Source organism: Saccopteryx leptura, chromosome 5, assembly GCF_036850995.1.
Source record: "Saccopteryx leptura isolate mSacLep1 chromosome 5, mSacLep1_pri_phased_curated, whole genome shotgun sequence".
In the NCBI taxonomy this organism is placed as follows: domain Eukaryota; kingdom Metazoa; phylum Chordata; class Mammalia; order Chiroptera; family Emballonuridae; genus Saccopteryx; species Saccopteryx leptura.
Window position 1 is genome coordinate 76637369 of NC_089507.1, and position 25575 is coordinate 76662943.

The 25575-nt window shown below is 40.0% G+C and overlaps 1 protein-coding gene, 1 non-coding gene and 2 pseudogenes across 2 annotated transcripts in view; 3 read left to right on the forward strand and 1 right to left on the reverse strand.

Moving 5' to 3' along the window:
• Window positions 1-539: 539 nt before the first annotated feature.
• LOC136405571 (ubiquitin-like protein 7 pseudogene) lies at window positions 540-1578 on the reverse strand (annotated as a pseudogene).
• Window positions 1579-9829: 8251 nt separating this feature from the next.
• PDLIM5 (PDZ and LIM domain 5) overlaps window positions 9830-25575 on the forward strand; it is a 307613-nt gene continuing 291867 nt past the window's right edge. Inside the window, exon 1 of the mRNA XM_066385696.1 lies at window positions 9830-10029. The gene's annotated coding sequence lies outside the window, so the exon portion shown is untranslated. The remainder of the gene's footprint in view (window positions 10030-25575) is intronic.
• On the forward strand, window positions 15652-17599 carry LOC136406140 (integrator complex subunit 9-like; annotated as a pseudogene).
• On the forward strand, window positions 17809-17884 carry TRNAV-AAC (transfer RNA valine (anticodon AAC)). The gene has a single exon. It is a non-coding gene; the product is annotated as a tRNA-Val (tRNA).

Genomic DNA, 25575 nt, shown 5'->3' on the forward strand with positions numbered 1-25575 from the left:
TTTGCCTTGACCAATAGAGAATGGAATTTTTTTCCTTCCTAATTTTGTATACTAGAACAGAGTACAGTGCCTGGTTTATAGTAGATTTTTATAAATATTTGTTAAGAGAAAGAATGAAGAAAAAAAAAGACATGGAAAGATGGAAGAGAGGGAGAGAGGGAAGAAATAATCTCCAAATAAATATATCACTTTCTTATTTTATCTAAAGTAATTATTCTAACTCATCCACAAGTTTTTAAATTTTAAGTCATCTCTCCACTCAAGCTTTTTTTTCTTTTGTAAAGAAGTCTCCCTTCTCTGCCTCTTATTTATTTGCATTTACTGACACTATTAGGAAATATAAGAGCACTGTAGTGATAATATGAGCTTTTTAGGTGCTGCTCATAATGGATTGAAGTAAGATCATTTACTTTTTTTTTTTTTTTTTGGAGGTTGCCGGTCAGATGTATTAGGGAGGGAAGAGACTGGGCACTTTCACAAGTGCCTCCCATGGGCAGCTGCCTTGGCAATTTGTTGGGGGTTCAGAAGGAGCAGGGAGTTCATGGGGTGCCTCTAGCAAAGATGAGCTCCAAAGCCACTTGGATGGCTTTTCTCCTCACCTCCCAGTGGCCTATAGGGCCCAACGGCTCTGCTCAACATCCTGAATGCCCAGGTCACCAGACTGCTGCAGCTGGAAGGTGGGGCCGCCCTGAGGCCTACAGAGCATGCTCATGCTGTAGGGCCTGACTGAGAGATCATTGGTAATGGGCGTCCCTGGACACTGGAGGACATTGGTGAGGTCCCTGAGAAATGGCCCTGGATGCCAGGATTCTGCATGTGAGAGCTCCTCTCTGGAGTGCTGGCCAGGACCAGCGCAGTGGCCAGCTTGCTCTGGGTGATGGGCAGGGACCCAGCAACTCCACTGTAGCCCAGGGAGGCTGGGAAGGAGCTGGGTGTACTGCTAGAAGGCATGGACCTGGCCCTTGGGTGAGAGTCGGCCTCATCTTCAGAGAGCCCTTTAGACAGAAGCCACCGGGCATGTCCCATAAGAGCTCGAGGACTGCTCCTGGAAGAGGAGGCAACCCACGGTAGCGGTAGTGGCATGCTGCCTGCCAGCTGCCACCGAGTGCAGAACCAGGACAATGGCATTGACTTGGGCTGGGTGGGCAAGTACCAATGTATCAAGCATGCTGGGATCAGCGAAGACAGAGAAAAGGTCCTTGTTCTGGGGAATCCTGAGAGCAATGGGGTCACTGCTAAGGCCTGGAGTGGCCACAATGACCTGATCCAGAGATTCCTTATTGCTGAGCATTTTCAAGACCTCCTTCCTGTAGGGGGAGCTGCTGTTCAAGGCCGTGTACAGCACCTGGAACTCCCACAGGCAGCCACTTTGTGCACAGGTTTTGGTTCTGTTCAGAGTCGGGCCAGGCCTTCTGCAGAACATGACTGTGAACCCAGGTTGAATGCCATAGAAGTCAAGTGTCTGGTCATCTTTTAGCTTCCGGTCACAGCAGATCAGATCAGTCAGCTCAGGGTCCAGAACTGTCTCCTGGATTTACCAGCAATGAACTGCTTCAGAGATGAAATACTATGTCCCATCCCCACTTGACACCTCCTGAGTATTCATTCTTCTAGCTCTGTCTTGGAAAACCCGATAATTAAGGTGACCAACTTTTTTACAATGAAAAGGAGGAGAAAAATAAATTAAAGAAAACAATATTGTAAATAAAAGAAACATTTTATTCATTGCAACAATAATGCACTATAATATGATAAATGCATATTAAAAACATTTGTAATATTCTATATTGTAATTATGCTTACATGCCTATTAATTTTTAATAATAATTATAAGAAAAAAAGTACTCATTTAGATACAAATACGTCACATCACACGCAAAGGATCGACTCTGCATTGATAGAATACGGACATTTACAGATTAGTCTTCCAATATCAAAAAGGAGGACATGTAGGAGGACACTTTTCAAGGGAGGATGGAACTTACAAAAGGACTGTCCTCCCTAAAGGAAGACGACTGGTCACCTTACCAACAGACTGCAGGCCGGTGGCTGGGTGCCAGTCTGAGAGAGACATCTCTCTCAAACTTTCTCCTCCCAGTCCCGCAGAAGGAAGATCATTTACGTTTCAAAGGAAAATTCAGAATTGTTATACACACACACCCTTTTGAAGTTATAGTGGAATTTATGCAGTAAGATCAAATGGAGACTCTGGGTGAGTATGGCAGACTAGCCCTGGAGACCCTGCAGATCAGACCAGCACAGTGGTGGAAAGGAGAGGAGGACAAGAGGAGCTGTTAGAGTGTCTTCCCTTCTTGCTTTGCCCTCACCCATCTCTTGCTATAGTGCTGGGAGGATAGGTATGAAGAGCTAGTGGAGGGCAGCAGTGGGTAAGGGGGAAAGGAAGAAGAGGTGTCTTAAGATCAGCCGCAGGGAGGAAATGAGAATCTGCTTAGCACTCTATGGGAGGTTTTCCTTTGTAAGCACTATTTGTAAATTAAGCTTAGATACTTTACGGACTATCCTCTGTGTCTTAATGCTAATACACATGATTAAATATTCTTTTAAATTTTTACAGTTAAGAATATTCTGAGGTTTTAGATAAGGGAGAATAAACCAAGCCCTTGATAATTAAGTCTGTTTACACTTGAAAAACAAACATGCGTGTCTTTTGTTTACTGTTATTTTTCTTTTTTTTCTCCAAGATTCCTTTGGAAATAAGCACTGTTGTAAGTGCACTGGTGTATCCAGGGAGATAGTTAGAAGCCGAGTTTTAAACATATGGCAAAACAAATGCACGAAAGTATTTGGAAGTGAATTTTTCCAATCACGAACATTCTTACCAATGCTTGGATAAGAACAAAAGGAACTTTTATAGCTCTCTGGTGGTGCTTTGCTTTAACATGAAAAAATGCTGGTAATCATTTTCCCCCTTCAGTACTTTATTTATAACCTTTGCTCTTTTCCATGAAGGAAAACATTTTACGAGACTATAGCTTTAACTAAAAAATACCTATTTTTATATGTCATGCTATACAAACAAATTTATGTTCTGATTTTTAAAGTGCACTTATTTTCAGAGTAATCTTTACAATTTTCTTTCACACTCCTGACAAAACACTTTTTAATACACAGGTTCTGGAACATTTCATAGAATTAATTATGTTTTCATAAATTTCACATTGTCTCTTTCTGACTGAGTTTAGAAGGAGCCCATGTGCTCACTACCACATTTCAGGATATGAAGAGGTGGTTTTCCCAAATTCTCCCAGGAACCCCAGTTTCAGATTCGTGAAGATAGATGACATACATCAAAACTGACCATTAGAGAATGGGCTTACCTGAAGTAAGATAATACAGGGGGTCCTCGGGTTATGACAGTCTCGACATATGACGTTTCAAGTTTAGTATGCTCACTTCCATAAAAACTTTAAAAAATTGAGACGTGTTTTAGCTGTTATGAATGCCTTGCAATGCTATATAGGCAGATTTTGGAAGAGAAGAAGTCATCAACCTTTCAGACTAGCCTGAACAGTTCTTTCAGAAGGTAGAGAGGCCTGCAACAGATCTCGTAGCCTCTACCTCAGCTGCTTCTTGAGATGGAACACCTGTAATACAGTGTCTCCTGCATGTTCCTTAGGCAATCCTGATTCACCTGACCCAGTATCTCCAGCGCCTTTTGCAGGTTCTTCTGCCTCTCCAGCTTCCTCCTCCCAATAGGTCACTCTCTCCCACCTTGCAATGCCTCTTCCAGTGTGCAAGCCAACCACAGGAATAAAGGTAAGGAATTTTTTTTTCACTAATTTTTTTCATTTTTCTGTTCCTAGTGTATAATACAGTATATTTATGTCCTTTTCCTTTCTTTGTGGCTTAGTTGTGTTTTTATGTTCTAGATTATGATTTTGCAACTGTGTTAGGATAGGTAAATGACTTAAGCTAGGGTGTGTTTCGACTTACACCAAAATTCGGGTTATGTCACTACCGTAGGAACAGAACTGTGTTGTAACCCGAGGACCCCCTGTATGAGAAATGGGAAAGACAGTGGCTTTTCAGTCTAGTTTATTGGAGGTTTTGAAACTAAGAGTTCATATGTATATTATATACTAACTATATTCAGAATAAATAAAATTTCTTGCAAATACACATATTAATGATTCTCAGATTTATGTAAATGCTCTTACAAATAGTAAAATGTCAAAATGTTGCTGAAATCATAGTGGCTGTTGCCACTATCTGATCCCCATCAGTTACTTTCAAGTGGAATGTGCATTAGTCCCATTACTAGACCACAACCAGAGCAGGAGTTTATCTGGCTTAGAGCAGATATGTTCTGTGATGTCGAGAAATTTCTACTTTAACTGAAGCAAATCATCTCCTCTAAATGAGTTCTTTTATCAGTGAGAGTTGTTATCCTTTCTTTCTAAGATCAACATATTTTGGTTAAATAGCTACAGAAGTAAGTTCTCAGTTAAGTTACAGATGGTTAGTTTTGGTGACTAGAGGCCCAGTTGCCCATGGATAAGCCTCCCTGATGGTATCATCTGTATAACTCAGATTCTAAATAGTCCTGCTTCAATCTCTGGTGTAGGCTCCACCAGCCAGCTGGAGTTTGTGCTCACACCCTTCTTGGTGTTTGCTTGAACTGTAATTGAAGACAGCTGAAACCCCTGGATACAGGCTTTTCTGCAAAAGTAAATCTGTGTTGTCAACTACTACAGTTGAGGCAGGGTTTTTTTTTGTGGGGGGTGTTCTGTCCTGCTCTGACTGCTGGGCTTATTGCTATCCCTAGATCTATAGTCCAGGGCCATATAGAGTCATAAAAGTTCAAGAATGAAGACTAAATGGAAATGTTCTCTAAAGGCTAACACAGTTTTTCATTTAGAAAAAGAATACCCCTTCCTTTCTGGAGAGCTCCAAATTTTTGGTTTGTTTGTTTTATTTGCTCTCTGTTTTAATTGACCTAAACATTCATCTTGAATATGTTGAGCTGTGATCAGTTTTTTTCCAAACAGAACATTAATGAACCAGATTGTTTTAAATTTTCAACTATCAATACCAGCACTTACGAACTGGAGCACACAAAAGCTTTTCATGGAGGATGTGAACACGGAAAGTTTTAAGGGAATAAATTTTTCTTATTCTCAGCTTTCATATGTTTTTCTTAAAACTGATCTTCCTGAAAATAGAGTATCCTCAAGGAGTCATGCCAATTTTCCTCTCCCACCTTCCCTTTCACTGTATAAAAGTGAGCTGAACAGTTCAGCCATTCTGAATTTTACTGTGTATATTGTATCAGGGTGTAAAAATCTCTGAAAGTGCCAAAAATAGGAAAAACTCAAAATTTGCTGTCGCTGAAGCCTTGCTTAAGCAAGGCACCATAAATCTAATCTAGGACTTTATATATTTCCCTGTCTTATACATATTTCTGTGCATGGTGATGAAAATGGGGTGTTTGGCCCATGTTGGAGTGTTCTGAATTTAGATGTAGAGTAGGGGTAGCAAGAATGATGACTATTTTTGTTTAATGATCATTTCTTTTTCTCTCCCCTAATAATAAGCAACAAAACATATATTTCATCTGTGGGAGAGTGAAATGAGACCAAAGCAAAGAACATCAATAATGCATACCAAAGGTGACAGCACCTTATTTTATATTAAGGTGACCAATCGTCCTCCTTTAGGGAGGATAGTCCTTCTTTTGTAAGCTCCATCCTCCCTTGAAAAGTGTCCTCCTTTTTCTGATATTGGAAGACTAATCTGTAAATGTCCGTATCCGATCAATGCAGAGTCGCTCCATTGCGTGTGATGTGACATGTTTGTATCTAAATGAGTACTTTTTTCTTACAATTATTATTAAAAATTAATAAGCATGTAAGCATAATTATAATATAGAATATTACAAATGTTTTATTATGCATTTATCATATTATAGTGTATTATTGTTGCGAGGAATAAAATATTTCTTTTATTTACAATAGTTTTCTTCAATTTATTGTCCTTTTCATTGTAAAAAAGTTGGTCACCTTATTCATATAGTCAGTAAATTCAGTTTCTTGAACTCTTCTTCAAAGATCCTATGCTCCACCCTTCCTCAGTCATTAACTTCTAGGATTATGAACCAGACCTTGTCATTTCCATTGTCTCCCATCACCACAGATATCTGCTTACCAATAAATATAACAACATACTCTGCTTTCCCAGCTGTTAGTATAGACAACTAACATGCTATAGTAGAAAGCAATTTCTCTACTTGGTGAAGATCCCATCTTCTCTCTTCCTACTCAAGCACTGAAAACAGCAATTCTACCCCTTCCGACATCATCAATATTTTACTCTCTACCAAATATTTCCTATCAATATCTAAACATGCTGTTATTTTTCCTATCTTAAATATAGGATACCCTCTTTATTAAGTTACCCTCTTTTAACCTCACTTACTCTGAAACTCCTTTTTGCTCTCATTTCTAATAAAACTCAAGAGAATTGTCTGTATATGCTTTCTCTGACTCCTCTCATTCTCTTTAATCCATTATGTGCTGAAAAGTAGGCTTTCACCCATCATTATATTAGAAGTTTATTGTAGAGTTTATTAATGACTTTCACAGTCACTAAATCCAATGATCAATTCTGTTTCATCTCATTTGATCTCTCAATAAGATTTATTTTTTAGATTTTTAAAACAAATTATGGTTTATTTTTTTCAATAGAATACTATTCAGTAATATACAGATACACACAATAGCACGGATAAATCTTAAAAGCACTATGCTGAGTAAAATAAACTAGACATGCTTACTGTATGGTTCTATCTAGAAAAAATTTTAAGAACAAGCAAAACTAAAATGTAGTGATAGGAATCAGAACAGTGTTTGTTTGGCTTGAAAGTCTGGGCAAGCTATTGCCTGGAAAGGGACATGAGGAGATTTTAGGGATGATGCAAATATTCTATGCTTTCATTTAGGTTATAGCTACACAGATCAAAACTCTTCAAGTGATATACTTTACCATATGTAAAATATATCTCAATATTAAAGAAATACTAAACCTTTTCTTCATAGCATTTATTCAGATATATAATTTAAAGTTTGATTTTTAAAAAGTGTTGCTGCTTTGTTGAGGACATTTGTTTTAATTGAAAAATTATGGTATAAGTTTTATATAAGCAGTAAGTTTTGCCTTTTTAGTTTCACATGTGCAACCCAGTAATTAGACATTATATAACTTACTAAGTGATCATCCTGATAAGTTCTTGTACCCATCTGACACCACACACAGTCATTAGAATATTATTGGCTATTTTCCCTGTGCTGTATTTTACATGCATCCCCATGAAACAACTACTAACTTGTACTCCTTAATCCCTTCACCCTATCACCTATCCCCCCAACCCCGCTCCCATCTCACAACCACCAAAATGTTCTCTGTATCTGTGAGCCTGTTTCTGTTCTGCTTGTTCATTTATTTTGTTTTTTAGATTCAATTGTTGATAGATGTGTATTTATTACCATTTTGCTATTCGTATTTTTTATCTTTATATTTTCTTCTTCTTTTCAAAGAAGACCCTTTAAGATTTCATATAATACTGGTTGGGTGATGAAGTCCCTTAGCTTTTCTTGTGTAGGAAGCTTTTTATCTGTCCTTCAATTTTTCTCTTGATCTTAGCCAAAACGCTGAGACATGATGTCCGATTCTAAATGACAGCTTTGCTGGGTAGAGTAATTTTAGTTATAGGTCCTTGCTTTTCATCACTTTGAATATTTCTTGCTACTCCGTTCTGGCCTGCAAAGTTTCTGTTGAGAAATCAGCTGACAGTCTTGTGGGAGCTCCCTTGAAAATAGCTAATTGCCTTTCTATTACTGCTTTAAAGAGTCTCTCTTTGTGTTTAATCTTTTGCATTTTAATTATGAGGTGTCCTGGTGTGGGCCTCTTTGGGTTTATCTTGTTTAGGACTCTGGGCTTTCTGGATTTGTATGTCTATTTCCCTCATCTGGTTAAGGAAGTTTCCTGTCATTATTTTTTTCAAATAGGTTTTCAATTTCTTTCTGTCTTTCCTTCCAGCACCCCCATGATATGAATGTTGGTACACCTGAAGCTGTCTCAGAGACTCTTTACACTATCATCATTTTTTAAATTCTTTTTTCTTTTTATTGTTCTGATTGGGTGTTTTTTGCTTGCTTGTATTTCAAATCACTGATTGGATTCTCGTCTTGATGTTTTACTCTATAGTTGATTTCCTGTATATTATTCTTCATTTCAGTTAGTGTACCCTTCATTTCTGATTGGCTCTTTTTAATGCTTTTTATGTCCTCACTCAGTTCCTTGAGCATCCTTATAACTGTTGTTTGAACTCGGTATCTGGTAGTTTGCTTGCCTCTGTTCTGTTTAATTCCTTTTCTGAAGAGTTCTTCTTTTCTTTCATTTGGGATATGCTTCTTTGTTTCTGCATTTTGGCCACTTCCCTGTATTTGTTTCTGTGTATTACATAGAGCTGATACATCTCCCAGACTTGGGAGAGTGGCCTTGTGTGGTAAGTGTCCTGTAGGGCCCAGTGGCACAGCTGCCCCAGTCACCCAAACTGGGGGCTCCAGGTACGCCCCTGTGTGGGTTGTGTGCCCTGTCCTGTTGTAGTTGTACCTTGATTTCTGTTGGCATCACTGGGAGGAACTTACCAGGCCAATCAGCTGTGAAGACAAGCTGCAACTGTAGTGGAAGAGCTGCTGTGCATGTATTGACTCAACGGCGCAGGACTTGCTTCATTGGGGCTTTGATGCTCACCGAGTCCACCTGCCCGTTGAGCCTGTCACTCATGGAGGGTTGCACTCTGGCATGGTCTAAAGCTGTCCACTTGGTGCACTGGCTCTGGGACTTCCTGAGAGGTGAAAGGTCAGCCACTGCCTGTGCCCTGCCTGGGACCACCCAGCACCAGCTACAGAGCAATGTGCAGATGGCTGCTATTTGTGTTAGGCTTAGAGATTCCCAGGAAAGACCAAGCTATGAACCAAGGCCGGCTGCCGCTAGTGCCAAGCTTGGGACCACTTAGCAAGAGGTATGGAGTATGCAGAAGCCAGATGCTTCTTGTTTGAGATATTCTAGCAAAGTCCAAAGCATAAGCCAAAACAGGCCATTTGTATGGAAAAGCCACTGAAAATGACTTGCGTGGGCCCCCAAGTTGGGTGGGGTGGGATCTCAGGGAATCACCTGGGTGGAGCAAACATACGAGCCAGCTTGATGGAAACTCAGATATGGCGCCCACCTGCTGACTCTATAGGGGAGGGTCTCAGAAAAGGAACAATGGCCTCTACCAGCACTTTTGTCTGGCAGAAAGCTGGACCCCCAGCTTTTGCCTTCATGCCTGACAATCCAGTTCCTCCCTGTATGTCCCTACTTCCTTTCAAGCTGCGGCCAGTAACGCAGGACATCCCGACCCGGAATATGTACCTGGTGTTGTGCAGCACCAATGGCAGCTGGTCAGAGAAAGTTCTGTGCCCTGCTGGGTGGGGCTGTAGTTTAAATAGCTAAGCCCTGGGTGGTTACTCAAGCAAAACATTTTCTCTACAGGCAAGCAAGCAGGTGAGCAGGGGCATAGGGGGATGGGTATGTGCCATTCTGTGTGGTCCCTCCTTGATACATATCTGGTGACTCAGTTCCATTGTTCTTAGTAAAACCTTAATTACTGTTTTACTACCCTCTATCTCATGGCCTTCAGCCAGTATCCATGGCCACAGTGCCAAACGGCTGCAGACAGGGAAGGACCATGTCCAACATTGACTCTACACTGCCCAAAGGCTAAACTCAGAGGGAATGGGTCCTAGTAAATCTGTGCGTGGTTGGTCCCTTTAAGATGACTGCCTGGGACTCCACTACTCTCTATCTCACTCAGCCACAATTCCTACTAGTTTTTACAGCCAGAAGTAATGGGGACTTCTCTTCCTGGCACTGGAACTTTGGGCCGGGTGGCCTGGCTGGGATCCCTCACTCCTCAGGGGGAAACTTCTCAGCTGAGATATCCCTCCTGATTTGAAACCATCACAGGTAGGTTTGAGACCAGCCTGTCCTGCATTTCCTTCCCTTCTACCAGTCTCGATGTGGCTTCTTCTTTTTTTTTTTTTTTTTTTTTTTTTGTATTTTTCTGAAGCTGGAAACGGGGAGAGACAGTCAGACAGACTCCCGCATGTGCACGCCCACCAGGGGGCGATGCTCTGCCCCTCCGGGGCGTCGCTCTGCCTAGACCAGAGCCACTCTAGCGCCTGGGGCAGAGGCCAAGGAGCCATCCCCAGCGCCCGGGCCATCTTTGCTCCAATGGAGCCTTGGCTGCGGGAGGGGAAGAGAGAGACAGAGAGGAAGGAGGGGGGGTGGAGAAGCAAATGGGCGCTTCTCCTATGTGCCCTGGTCGGGAATCGAACCCGGGTCCCCCGCACGCCAAGCCGACGCTCTACTGCTGAGCAAACCGGCCAGGGCCTGTGGCTTCTTTTTTAATTCCTTAGTTGTAGGACTTCCATACAGCCAAATTTCAGGAGGTTCTGCATGATAGTTGTTCAGTAGTTTCTCTCTCTCTCTTAAATGTTTCCATTGATTTGTGAGAGAGAGAAGAAGAGGGAGGGGGAAGGAACAGAGAGAGAGAGAAGCTTTAACTTGTTCCGCTTAGTTGTTCCATGTAGTTGTGCACTCATTGGTTGCTTCTCATATGTGCCCTGACCAGGAATCAAACCTGCAGTCTCAGCCTGCTAGGACAACACTTTACGCACTGAGCCACCTGGCCAGAGCCTGGTTCTTCTGTAGTTAGTTGTAATTTTGATATGGTCTTGGGAGTATGCAAGTACTGCATTTAGCTATGCTGCCATCTTGACCAGAAGTCTATCAGCAGGATTTAATATCATTGATTAGTCTTTTCTTCTTAATGTAAATATTCATATAAAATTTTTCACTCTTGGTCTTTCCCTTTCCTCACCAGTCTCTCTTTCTCAGTCTCCTTTGTTTTTAATTTCCCTTTATCCTGACCTCAAAACATTGGTCTACCACATGGCTCAGTCCTTAATCCTCCACCATTCTCAGTATTCACTCCCTTTGTAATCTCATTCAACTTAATGGCTTATAAATATAGGTTATCTATAAAATTTTAATTTATAGATACTTACATATATATGTATATATATTTACATCATAAGTTAAGTCCTGAGTCATTCTTTACTTTTCTTTCTTTCATGTTGCATATCCAATGCATCTAGAAATTTTGTGTCTCACTTTGAAAAATATCTATAATCAGATCACTTAGCCTATTCTGAGACACCGTCATTTTTCATTTGAATTATTCAATGTCCTCTGTAGAGATCTTCCTAATTCTGTTTTTACTGCCATACTATCTAGTCTCAATCAAGTAACAAGAATGATCCTTCAAAAATGTAGTTCAGACCATGTTATTTCTCTGCTTTAAATCCTCTAGTGCCCTCTCCTGTCATCTTACTCAGAGTTAAAACCAAAGTCCTTTTAATGGCTGTCAGGTTCTTCAGGACCTGACCCCCCATTGCCTCTCTGAATTCCTATTCTACAAATCCTCACTGAAACCCCTTACCATACTTTTGAAACATTGGCCTCCATGAGCATGACTGACAAGTTTTCATATTAGAATCTTTGCATAGGCTGTTCCCTTCATTTGGAATGGTCTTCCCCTACTTCGCCATCTTCTCCCTTCTTTTAAGACATTGCTCAAGTCTTTTTTTTTTCTTTTAAGCAGTAGAGACAGGGACAGATAGGAACAAACAGACAGGAAGGGAAAGAAATGAGAAGCATCAGTTCTTTGTTGTATTACCTTAGTTGTTCATTGATTGCTTTTCATATGTGCCTTGACCAGCAGGCTCCAGCTGAGCTAGTGACCCCTTGCTCAAGCCAGTGACCATGGAGTCATGTCTATGATCTCATGCTCAAGCTGGTGAGCCAGTACTTGAGCCAGATAAGCCCATCCATGTTCAAGCCGGTGATCTCAGGGTTTTGAACCGGGTCCTCTGTGACTCAAGCCAATGCTCTATCCACTGTACCACTGCCTGGTCAGGCTGCTCAAGTCTTATTAATACTACAAACTCTCTAATTCTTTCTTTCTACATTTGTATTACTGGCTTCCCTTTTTCTCTTCTATTTTTTTTCCATGGCACATGTCACCTTCAAACATATTATTTAATTTAGTTATTATGCTTATTTTCTGTTTCTAGATGGTACATTGCTTGAGAATCTTGGCTTATTTTATTTACTGATGTATCTGAAGAATGCAGAATACACCAGTGCATGGAAGGTGCTTAAAAACTATTTCTTCTTTTTTTTTTCTTTTTTTTTTTTTGTATTTTTCTGAAGCTGGAAACGGGGAGAGACAGTCAGACAGACTCCCGCATGCGCCCGACCGGGATCCACCCGGCACGCCCACCAGGGGCGATGCTCTGCCCACCAGGGGGCGATGCTCTGCCCCTCCGGGGTCGCTCTTTTGCGACCAGAGCCACTCTAGCGCCTGGGGCAGAGGCCAAGGAGCCATCCCCAGTGCCCGGGCCATCTTTGCTCCAATGGAGCCTCGGCTGCGGGAGGGGAAGAGAGAGACAGAGAGGAAGGAGAGGGGGAGGGGTGGAGAAGCAGATCGGCGCTTCTCCTGTGCGCCCTGGCCGGGAACCGAACCCGGGACTTCTGCACGCCAGGCCGTCGCTCTACCACTGAGCCAACCGGCCAGGGCCAAAACTATTTCTTAAGTAAATGAATAAAAGTCCTTCAGGGGATACACAAACAGACAATTCTAACACCATTGATGTGAATAATTTCTAGTTTCATAAGGAAACTATATAAGTTCAAATGAGATACATCTAAATGAAAACCTTTTTACTTCAAATTATATTTTCATTTTTAATTCAACAGTGTTAAATTTGAAACTTTTAAGTCATTTTGTGAAATGTAGTGTGTATTTTAATTGATTTTTTAGAGAGAGAGTGAGAGAGACATTGATTTGTTGTTCCAATTATTTATGCATTCCTTAGTTGATTCCTTTATGTGCCCTGACCAGGGATCAAACCTGCAAACTTGGTGTATAGGGATGACACTCTAATAAACTGAACTATCAGCCAGGCTTGAAAGTTGGTTCTGAATGAACACTAAAAGATACAGAGTATTTTTCAACTCAGAGCAATGAGGAACTATTACCTAATTTACAACCAACTTAAAATGTAATATTCTCTGTAAGTCTGCTTTTGAAAAATAATGAACTACCCTGGAAAGTTTCATACTATGTGGCAATATATATTTTTTGAAAACCAAATTAAGAATTGACTCAGTACTTTAGTTTTTTAAATGACAAATTTAGTATTTCTTTGGTAATATAAATTCCGTTAGTAAGAGCAAATGCATTTGTCTGTCTTTTTGTTTGTTTGTTTTAAGAAACAAGTGTTTTAGAAATTATAAGCATAAGAGTTAATGCCTCTCTCTTCCTTCCAAATGCCCCTTAGAAATGGTAGGCTTACAAGTTCAACAACTTTTCCCTCCAAATAGTTAAATTTAATCATTAGAAAATCATTTGGCAAATCCTTTGAAAATAACAGAATAATAAGCATCATGGCTTTGTGAAAACATAGTCTGTAGGACCAGTCTAACTTCCTTGTAGAATGTCAGAACAGGTTAGAATAGATATAATTTATCTTGACCGAATAGGATCCCTTCAGGAATGGAAATCATGACCCTAGAAAAATACAATCAGCATGAGTATCACTCCAGTCAGTTTCTAGTCAGACTCTAAGTGAGTTTTCAGCACATACTGCTTTTTGTGGTTATGGTAAGAATTTTGTGGCTCATAGCCACAGTTTGGTGGCACACAAAGGAGTGAAATATTCTGATAAAATGCTGCAGAACAAGCCAGCATATACTATGGCCAAAGGGCACAAGCTCAGAGTGGGTCTTTTCCAGTCACTACAACAAGCAAAGATAACGATGCTTGAAGAATGAACTCAGGGCAGCAGCAATACAGATCAGCACCCCAAACAGATTGCCTAACTAATGTCATCATTCAATGAAAATATTTTTCCAGAGGAAAAAGAAAAACAATCCTCAAACATATCACTGACCTATCAGCCAAACATTTTATAGAGTTTATGTTAAATTTTCATATTTTTTCATATTTTATTTGATAATCACATTGGAATATAAAGCATATAACTTAAAAATCATAGGTTATTTCAAATTAGAATGGTTGCCTGTATCATCAGATATTTTGTCTTAGTCAGAAAAAATATATAATTTAGTTGAAATATTCATTGGCAGTCACAAAACAGTCATGGGGATGTAAAGTACAGTATAGGAAATATAGTCAATAATATTGTAATAACTGTGTATGATGCCAGGTGGGTACTGGAAATACTGGAAGAAACACTTTGTAAAGTATATGACTTTAAACCACTATGCTGCACGCCTAAAACTAATACAAAATAATAGTGAATGTAAGCTGTCATTGAACAATTAAAAAGAGAAAGATTCATGTTCATAAAGTGATCCAAATACAGAAGAAGAAAAAAATATACTAATTACATTTAATAATGTGTGGCTTAAAAAAATGTGTGGTTTAGTTAAAGAGAACACAGTAATCACAAAGAACACCAATAATAACCTATTAGAAACTCATGATATTATTTAATAGTACCTATGATATTAGGGTTTTAAGGACATAGTTGTAAAGAGAAAAGAATTGCTCTCAGCTCTGGTATAAATATTAAAGTGTCTTGTACACAATTTATGACAGACATGAAATACTCAGAATTCACAGGCATGAATTAAAATGATTAAGGGTTTTGCAAATAGGTGGAAAGAGGACAGTTTAAATGAATGGGATCATTATCCAGTAGAAGAGAAGACCTCAACCTTCTAATTTATAAAGGAATATTATGCAGATTGTGACCAGCCATTTTCATGTCCACTGAGGACAAAACCAAAGGAAATGGGTCTCAACTTTGGCTTGTGGGATTTAGGTTGAACATGAAGAATAGTTTCCTGACAGCAAGGGTTGTAAAGTACAAAATGAATTCCTGGAGGCATTATAGAATTTCCTTCCCTGGATATCTCTAAAGGACGTAAATTGCTTTACCATCTGCCAGCAATGAGCACACTGTAGAGCTGCAGAGAATAGGTGATAACTCAAAATCCTGTCTTTATGAGTTAATATAATCTGATGTGATATTTCCACCCAAGGTGATTTTCGTGTATTTTAGTTTGGGGGATTTTTGTTTTTGTTTTTGTTTTGAGAAGCAATGTTTAAGTGGTTGAGAATTTTACTCAGACCTATATATTTTCTATGAAAGTTCAAACCATTTCCTTCAAATACATTTAAAAAATATATGTGACTCATTTTCACTGATCTCTAAAAGTGCTTTAGCCTTGTAGGACTTTCAGACGATTAAATACTGCTTTATCCACCCCTCAGGAGGTGTTATGAGAGTTGACAGTTTCTGCCCCAACATTATTATCATGCTATATCCAGAGCACTGTTGCTAGGAAATCCTGGATTAGCCTATTTTCACATAGTGGAGACATTTCAACTGTCCATAAAACAGAGGCTTGGGGCAAGTGTCAGAGCTTGAACTGAAACATGCTTTCTGGGTTTGTGGAATCCAGTGACTGGTTTCGAACAACCAGAAGTCCAATATGAAACCGTGTTGCCTGTCCGGGCACCCAATCTTACCAGGCAATGTGCTCAGATTCAAATCAAGCACCATTATGTTGGACTGTGGGCTAGACATGACTTCTACCCTCTATTTTTTTTCCTTTTTCAAAGTTCCAGACTGTCTAATTTTCCTGGTTGGTTTCTAAAGGATGGAAATGTTTTCTTGGGCAAGAAGCTAAAGGAGCGCATGGGTCACGTATTTGTGTGGATTGTGTGCCTGAATTCTGCTTACCAGAGACCGAGCTATTAGATCTAGCTAAAGTACACGTGGCCCTCCCTCATCTCTAAGTATCACTGCCTGGTGGCGCTGCCCTATATCACAGAGCAGCCAGTTTCACAGGCATGGTGTGTGCCACAGATTGGCAGGCTTCTTCTCTTCTTCTCATGAAAGAGCTGGTGAATTTTACTGAAAGAGTGTCCCAGGATCAACCTGCCTCCTTGTGGAAGAACAAGAATATTCAGCAGCTGCTGCTACCTCCTCTCCAGGATGCGGTGGAAGTATCAACCTGGAGAAAGACACCATACAATGCAAGAGATAAACTCTGCCCTTAGTAAAACACAGCTGGTGAGATAGTCTCAGAAAATTGAGCTTTTTGGTGTTGTCCTGGTGACTCCTCTGAGCTCTGACTATGCCCTTGAAAGCTTCCACTGGATTATTCAATTTCATCATGAAAAAGTTTTATGTCTCTGGATCTTTCTTGCTTACCACAAACCCACAGCCAACCATCTCTCAAAAACAGCGACGTTCTCATCCTGAGCAGACATACCCAGATTCTCAATGCAAACCCACAGGGTATGTTGGGAGAGTTCTTCAGCAAACTGGTGCTGACAGTTCAGAATGGAGGAAATGTTTTGGTTCCCTGCTACACAGGGGTGATCAATGACCTCCTGCACTGCCTATACCAATACATTGACTCAGCCAGCCTCTCTAACATTCCTTTTTACTTCATCTTCTCCGTGGCTAACAGTTCACTTGAATCTTCCCAGATGGTTGCAGAGTGGCTTGTCACAACAGACTACGGTGTATCTCCCAGACCACCTTTTCCTCATGCAGAGTTCATTCAGACCAGCAAGCTAAAGCACTACTCCAGCATCCATGTGACTCCAGCAGTAGTTTCATTCAAACAGCCGTGGGTGGTGTTCACTGGTCACCCTTCCCCAGTACGGAGACGTGGCTCTTTCTTGGAGCTCTGGGGAAAATCCAGTCTTAACACTGTCATAGTCACTGAACCTGACTTCTCATACCTGGAAGCACTGGCTTCTTACCGCCCTTTGGCCCTGAAATGCATTTACTGTCCTTTTGATACACTACTGAATTTCATCCAAGTGTCAAAGCTGCTCAAAGAAGTGCAGCCCCTGCATGTGGTCTGTCCTGAACAATACATACAGCCTCTCCCAGCACAGTCCCATGTCATGATCAACTGCCAGCCACTGCCTGTGTCCTGTCTGAGGACTGAGGTCATCACCTTGCCATTCAAGCAGCAGTGTAAGATCGAAATCATGCTGGAGCTGGCAGATTCACTGGTGCCCATGAAGATTAAGCCTGGTATTTCCTTGGGAACTATTTTGGCCATGCTGCACACTAAAGAGAACAACCACCTTCTTCAGCACCTCCACCACCACCCAGGCCTGCCCAGCACACATTTGGTAAGAAGAGAAAGTGGGAGAGCGATGACATCCCAGACTGCAGAGTTTTGAAGCCCTTGCTGAGTGATTCCATCCCAGTAGAACAGCTGGAGAACAGCTGGAGAAGCTTGGCTTCCGTGTCATTACAGTGGAAGACACAGCTGAGGGCCATATAGTCCTGTTCCAAGAACTGAGACACTCATCCAGATTGAGGAAGACTCAACCCATATCACTTGTAACAATGATAAGGTGCTCAGGGTACAACTGCGGGACCTCGTTCTCAAATACCTACAAAAGTTCTAAATGGCACACCTGAGCCATTTCTACTTCCCTGATATCCTCGTCCTTCACACTCTGGCTGCCCAGCGCTGGTCAACTGCGGAAGGGCACAAAAGTTTAGCCCTGCCTCTGTGGTCTTCTCTGGCCTAAGGGAAAGAGGTTTTTGAGGAACATTATCAGGAGTGATAGCAGCATCTCCTGATCTGGATGTCTATCAATGTTTCAGGCAAGAGGTCCTGGCCGGTTGGCTCAGCGGTAGAGCGTCGGCCTAACGTGCGGGGGACCCGGGTTCGATTCTCGGCCAGGGCACATAGGAGAAGCGCCCATTTGCTTCTCCACACCCCCCCTCCTTCCTCTCTGTCTCTCTCTTCCCCTCCCGCAGCCAAGGCTCCATTGGAGCAAAGATGGCCCAGGCGCTGGGGATGGCTCCTTGGCCCCTGCCCCAGGCGCTAGAGTGGCTCTGGTCGCAGCAGAGCGACGCCCCGGAGGGGCAGAGCATCGCCCCCTGGTGGGCAGAGTGTCGCCCCTGGTGGGCGTGCCGGGTGGATCCCGGTCGGGCGCATGCGGGAGTCTGTCTGACTGTCTCTCCCCGTTTCCAGCTTCAGAGAAAATACAAAAAAAAAAAAAAAGAAAAATATTTCAGGCAAGAAATTTTGCTTTAAGCTTCAGACTCATTTTCCTGCCAAGTCTGGCTCTCCCAGGTAGCCAGGATGGTAGACAGCAAGCTGAGTAACAATAAGGGTGACAGAAACAGTTTTCGAAGAGGTTAGTAGTGCAAGGGGAGGTACACATGTTGTCCTGAGTGGCCAGTGTTTGTTTTTCATTGTTTCACAGGCCTCAGGCAAGGGAACTAGTGACTTAGTTCTATAGTGCTGCACTTAATAAGACAGACAATCCCCCAAAATTAGTGAATTGAACGCATGTATCCGTATTTTATAGTGTGAGCTCATTTTGTTAATAAAACTTACTTTTTATAAAAACAAACAAACAGAGGTTTGAGTGCAACTTAAGCATTATAAGAACAAGGGTGTGGTCATCTTCAGTTTGTGTATATATAAGCCCTTCTCATTTGAAAGAAGAGAAGATAAAAACTATTTTATGTCCCTGGTCAAAAAAATTTTAGCTCTGTGTATCTGCTCTTATATGAGTAAATCAGACAAGTAAATATAAGCTTGTTTTTCATGCATGTGTATGCAGAAAAAATTAAATATTTTATGTTCAATTCTTAATTTTTTAAGAAGGCAATATATATATTGGCTATAGTTGTTACTGTTTTAACAAACAAGATTTAATATAATTTATGACATTAATGTGGGGCTTTTTTTTACCTATACAAAAATGTCATGTTTAATATTGTCTATAAGAACACTTATTACCTTATTAAAGTCTTTGAGAACTTAATTAGTTGCTATTTTATAAAGTATTTCCCAAATAGGTCAAATATTTTACCCAAGGTTACAATTTTAGTAATTAGAGAAGTCCCAAGTAGATCTCAGAAACTCTATGGGTAGAAGTTTACCTTGAACTTCTGTCTCAGGGAATACATTCTCTACCCATCATACTTTATAAAACTAATGCTTGCCTCTTCCTCTTCCCTAAACCTTCACTTCTTATCCACTCAGAAAATTATAATGTCACTTCTGTCATGATTCTGCCACAAATACCTAAATTTAATAATGAGAAAAGACTCTTTTAAAAAAAATTAGGATATTCTACAAAATAACTGCCCATAATATTCAAAAGTGGGCAAGCCATGAAAGTCAAGGAAAAGACTGAGGAAAGTTTCAGATTAAAAGAAACTAAAGAGACACAAACCAAGACAACATAAGATTCTGGACTGCATCTTTTACTATAAATGACATTACTAGGTTAAAGTGGTTTTGATGTCTTCAGGGGGAAAGAGGTTCATAGTGGATATAGATATACCACTGGCACCCAAGTAAGTATACATTAGTAACTCATACTTACTCAGAGACACCGAAACACCTCTACTGTATGCCATGAGTAGAGCTCAGAATTTAGCATGATAGTTCTAACCGTTAATGTCTATTTTTTTTCAAGAATGTTTATATAGTGAACAGCCTTGGAAGACAAAGATAGGTTCTCTTTTAGAGCAAAGAATGGATATGCTTTTTGCTCATTATAAATGATTCAGGTTCTTTTCTTGGAACACAAACCATTGCATGTGCAGTTGTGATCTGGCCCTTTTTGAATTGCCCTGTAGAAATTGGGGCTCAGGGTACCAGCATCCAAAATGTGGATTCTCTGGCTACTGCCATTGATGTCCCTCCTCTTTGACCTGGGAGTATTATTTCCTGTATCAGCATCAGTGAAACTTTGGCAAGTTGATTTGCAAGTAGGGTGACTCTCAGATGCTTAGTGACTTTTCACAGATTATTCCTTCATTCATTTATTTCACAATTACATATGGATACTGTATTCCATATAGGCTAGTTTTTAAAGTTAACCATTACCAACCATATCATAAAAACAATAGAGAGAAAGAAAAAAGGAGGAAAAATATAATTGGCTATATATACACATAATGGATACATGATAAGACAAAATGAACTATGGATAACAACTATACTCCTCATTTTAGCAACAGATTAAAGGCCAAAATTTGTACTTATAGCTTCTTTTTTTTTTCTTTTTTTTTTTTTTTTTTTTTGTATTTTTCTGAAGTTGGAAACAGGGAGGCAGTCAGACAGACTCCCGCATGTGCCCAACTGGGATCCACCCGACATGCCCACCAGGGGGCGATGCTCTGCCCACCTGGGGCATTGCTTTGTTGCAACCAGAGCCATTCTAGCACCTGAAGCAGAGGCCATAGAGCCATCCTCAGTGCCCGGGCCAACTTTGCTCCAATGGAGCCTTGGCTGCGGGAGGGAAAGAGAGAGACAGAGAGGAAGGAGATGGGGAGAGGTGAAGAAGCAGATGGGCGCTTCTCCTGTGTGCCCTGGCCGGGAATCGAACCCAGGACTCCTGCACACCAGGCCGACGCTCTACCACTGAGCCAACCAGCTAGGGCTATAGCTTCTTTTTTTAATATCCATTCTTACATTCCTTTTGTCCTTGGTTGCATTCAGTTGGTTTAAGTTATTTATTAATCAAACATACTGGCTCAATAATACATTGTGATATATTTATACAATGGAATACATATCTCAAAATGGATGAATCTCACAAATATAAATTTTGATAGTAAAGAAGTCACAGAAGAATTCACATAGTGTGGTATTATTTACACTAAAACTAAATAATATATATAGGTAATAATATGTATAGCAAAACTATAGTGAGAAGAAAGGAAATGACAAAAACTATAAACATCAAAATCATAACAGTGTTTTCTATGGAAAAAAGTGGAAATTTGTTTACATAGCTTTCAAGAGCTATATAATGTTCTATTTTTGAGATGGGTGGTATGCACAGATGTTTGTTTTATTAATATTTTATAACACATGTATTTGTTGGACCCTGAATGATATTCAAAGCTTTCTGCCCTAGTCCCAGAAAATCAATGTAAAACAATAATGCCTTTTAATAAGCTTGTTATTTTTTGCCCACTTATCTTTCTGGCTCTATTAATTAATTAAAAATACAATTAAAAAAACAACACTTCTCATTATAGGTCTAAAGCTCATTTGAACTATCCTTGAAAGAATTATTGAATGATTTTAGTATTTTACTTATTTGTTTCTTCATGGGCATTCTCTTAGTCTCTGGAGAATAAACAGCTTTCAGGTGATAATTATAAAGGTATAAATAAAATAAGTAAGTAGTAATGACAAGAACGTGGGTCTTAATCTTAGATCGCTCTTATAACTTGTATGTTTCCTTTCTCCCTTTTTGACACAGAGCCACCTGCTGGCAGTAAAGAGTTACCCTTAAATTTTTTTTTTATTGTAAATGATCCGATGTCATCATTTCTTATGGCTGAGTAGTATTCCATAGTATATATGTACCAAAGCTTTTTAATCCACTCGTCCTCTGATGGACACTTGGGCTGTTTCCAGATCTTCACTATTGTGAACAATGCTGCTATAAACATGGGGGTGCATTTCTCCTTCTGGAACCATTCTATGGTGTCCTTGGGGTATATTCCTAAAAGTGGGATAGCTGGGTCAAAAGGCAGTTCGATTTTCAATTTTTTGAGGAATCTCCATACTGTTTTCCACAGAGGCTGCACCAGTCTGCATTCCTACCAGCAATGCAGGAGGGTTCCCTTTTCTCCACATCCTCGCCAGCACTTATTCTGTGTTGTTTTGTTGATGAGCGCCATTCTAACCGGTGTGAGGTGATATCTCATTGTGGTTTTAATTTGCATTTCTCTAATGATTAATGATGTTGAGCATTTTTTCATATGCCTATTGGCCATCTGTATATCCTCTTTAGAGAAATTTCTATTCATTTCTTTTGCCCATTTTTTGGTTGGATTGACCTTGATAACATTATACAGAGTGAAATAAGTAAATCAGAAAAAACTAAGAACTATATGAACCAATGCATAGATGGGACATAAAAATGAGACTGAGAGACATGGACAAGAATGTGATGGTAACAGGGAGTGGGGTGGAGGGGTGGGGAAGGGGCGAGGAAGGAGATGGAGGGAGTGGGGGAAGGGTAGGGGCACAAAGAAAAACAGATAGAAGGTGACGGAGGACAATTTGACTTTGAGTGAAGGGTATGCAGCATAATCAAAGGTCAAAATAATCTGGAGATGTTTTCTCGGAACATATGTACCCTGATTTATCAATGTCACTGCATTAAAATTAATAAAAATAAGATTTAAAAAAAGAAACTTTAGTATGTGTCAGAAAATTTTTTTTTTTTTAATTTTATTGATTTATTTGAGAGAGAGAGAGAAACATTGATCTGTTGTCCTACCCATTCATGCTTTCATTGGTTGATTCTTGTATGTGCCCTGACTGGGAAATGAACCTGCAACCTTGGTGTGTTGGGACAACACTCTAACCAACTTAGCCACCCAGCCAGGGAAACCATGAAAATATTGTATAACACGATTATATTCACATGTACAAGAAACGTACAGTTGATAAGGCTGTACCTCAAAATGTTTTATAGATTTTACTGATAATAAGGCTGTCAATGAGATTGAACGTGCCAGTGTTAAAATGTGCTGTGTAGTGAAGGCAAGGGCATTGTTTTAAAGCTAAGAATAATTAGATCAAATGGACATGTTCACAGGACAATCTCATTAAGAGCAGAGAGGCTGAAGATACAGTGAGGAGGAGAGAGAAGCCCATCTGAAGGTTCTTGAAAGACAAGGGGATTCCTGAGCACAGATAGAAAATCAGTCAAGAGAAGAGAAGAGGACTCTCCAGGCAAGAATGAAGAGACTAAGTAGGAGTTGAAGTGGAAACAGGGAATTGATTGTTTTGATTTTATCTGGGTGAAAGAGAAGATGGTTTAACAGTTTAAGGCAGGGGTCCCCAAACTTTTTACACAGGTGGCCAGTTCACTGTCCCTCAGACCATTGGAGGGCTGGACTATAAAAAAAAACTATGAACAAATTCCTATGCACACTACACATATCTTATTTTAAAGTAAAAAAGCAAAACAGGAACAAATACAATATTTAAAATAAAGAACAAGTAAATTTAAATCAACAAGCTGACCAATATTTCAATGGGAACTATGAGCCTGCTTTTGGCTAATGAGATGGTCAATGTGCTCCTCTCACTGACCACCAATGAAAGAGGTGCCCCTTCCGGAAGTGCGGTGGGGGCCAGATAAATGGCCTCAGGGGGCCACATGCGGCCCGCGGGCTGTAGTTTGGGGACCCCTGGTTTAAGGGATTCAGGAGACTAGAGAAGTGTGAAATAGTTAAGCAAACAAGAAAGCAAGTTGCTCAGGGAAACACAGTAGGATTTCAGGGTCACACTGAGAGCCCAGCTGAAGTGAGTGATCATAAATTTCTTGTGGTACTGATACGCTCTGTCTGGTGATTTCCCCCCCATAATTGTTCTCTTGTCCAGCTAAAGATAGAGAAAAAGTGAAGAATTGAGATCACACTGGAGGAGTTTTTGCCAGATAGAAGAGATAAGACCAAAAGAGAGATAGAGACAGTTTATGACATTGAAAAAATTTTTTTTAAAGTAACAGGCCATGAAAAGTAAATTTAATAAAAAGAATATTAAACATAGAAAGGAGATATAGATATGGGAACTGGTTCCTCATTAGAGGATCCAAACTGTTCAAAGAATTGTCAAGCTGGAAGTAATTGAAGAAGCAAGCCAGAAAGATGAGATAGTGGTGAGGGTGCTCAGTGTCTAAGCCATTATTTTGAAAAATCAATGATTTTTGATGATTAAAAGATCCAGGATGTCGCCATGAGAAAAAGCATCTGAGGTGGCATAGAAAAGGTTGTGGAAATGAGGAGGGTAAGAAAATGAGAAGCCAGAATGTTGAAAGGACACTGTGGATACTGAAGCCACCTCTAGTGATGCCAGGAATTGGAGCAGAACAAAGACTTTGAGTCTGGTGCCAACGTATTTGATGATCAAAGGAGAATGGTCAAGTGATAGATGACAATGACAAAGAAAATTAGCAGGCCATACAGGCCAAATGGCATAAGCCTCAAAGAAGTAGGATTGCTTTTATAAGAGATTGGGTGGCTAATGACCTAGGAGATATAATGAGAAGTAGAAGGGATTCCAATCTCACCTCTACAGAATAAAGTCTATAAGGTTTGGAGGAGTTGCATTCACCACCCTGCAGGACTCCTAGAGGGAGTACCAGAGTGACAACAGGACAGGTAGAGACAACGTTTGGAGGAGTCTGTGCCAATGATGGAGCAGCAGCGTCAGGGTTCCATGACTGCAGACGTGGGAGGTGGAGATAGAATGGAGGGCAAATAATTTCCTACCAATAGCCCGCTTAATATCTTCATTTTTCCTGAAGGAGTTCCTCAAATTGAACTAAGTGGAGGCAATTTCAATTAAATATTTACTCTTACTGAAATAAGAGTGTGTTGGTTACCAAACTAAAAATGTGTTGCCCACTAGAAATTAGATCATGCATATGAAGCATACAGCAAGGTATAGACTTCAGTTTGCTTATTTATTTATTTTATTTTTTCTATTTTTTATTTTTTTATTTTTTTTAGTTTGCTTATTTATTAAATGGACATTATTATCCCACAGATTTGTACTGATGAAATGTAATTTAATTTAATTATATTGTGTGTGTTTAAAGATAATTGACTCTTTTGCAAAAATAAATGCATGACAATGGACTATATAAAATAAATAGGAAATTTAAATCAAGGCAAGAAAAAGTAAGATAGTAAGATGAAGGCAAGGAGAAAGCTAATATACTGGAAATCTTAAGTTCTTACATAAATGCTGGAAGTAAGCCACAAATTCTTTGATTTTCTAGAAGAAAATATGGTGAATTTAAAAGTCAGTATTAATGAAATTAAAATATTCTTGTTGTGTAAGTCAAAGACAACTTTTCCTAGCACTGGGGATTAAAATGTCTGATTATAATCTGAGATCTAGAGGAATGAAAATAGGTTACTCAAAAGAAGAAAGATTACTAGTATTGTTATTTTTCTTAAAAAAAAAAAACAATGCATAATGCATATATTGCAGCGACATTCTTGAAATAGCAATGGAATAAAAAATTTTTAGCTTGCGATTGTGCTCCTAAGAGGCAGCCTAGTAGGTGGTCAAGGGGAAAGGAAAGGTATTGCAAGGCTGTGAAAACAATATCTTCAGAGGATGGGCCATTAATAAGGATGAAGAGCCTGACCTGTGATAGTGGATTTAGAACATCGATCTAGAACACTGAGGTTGCTGGTTCGAAACCCTGGGCTTGCCTGGTCAAGGCACATGTGGAATTGATGCTTCCCGCTCCTTCCCCACCCTTATCTCTCTCTCTCTCTCTCTCTCTCTCTCTCTCTCACACACACACCTCTCTAAAATGGATAAATAAAAAAATTAAAAATAAGTATGAAGATACATAGGTATTTG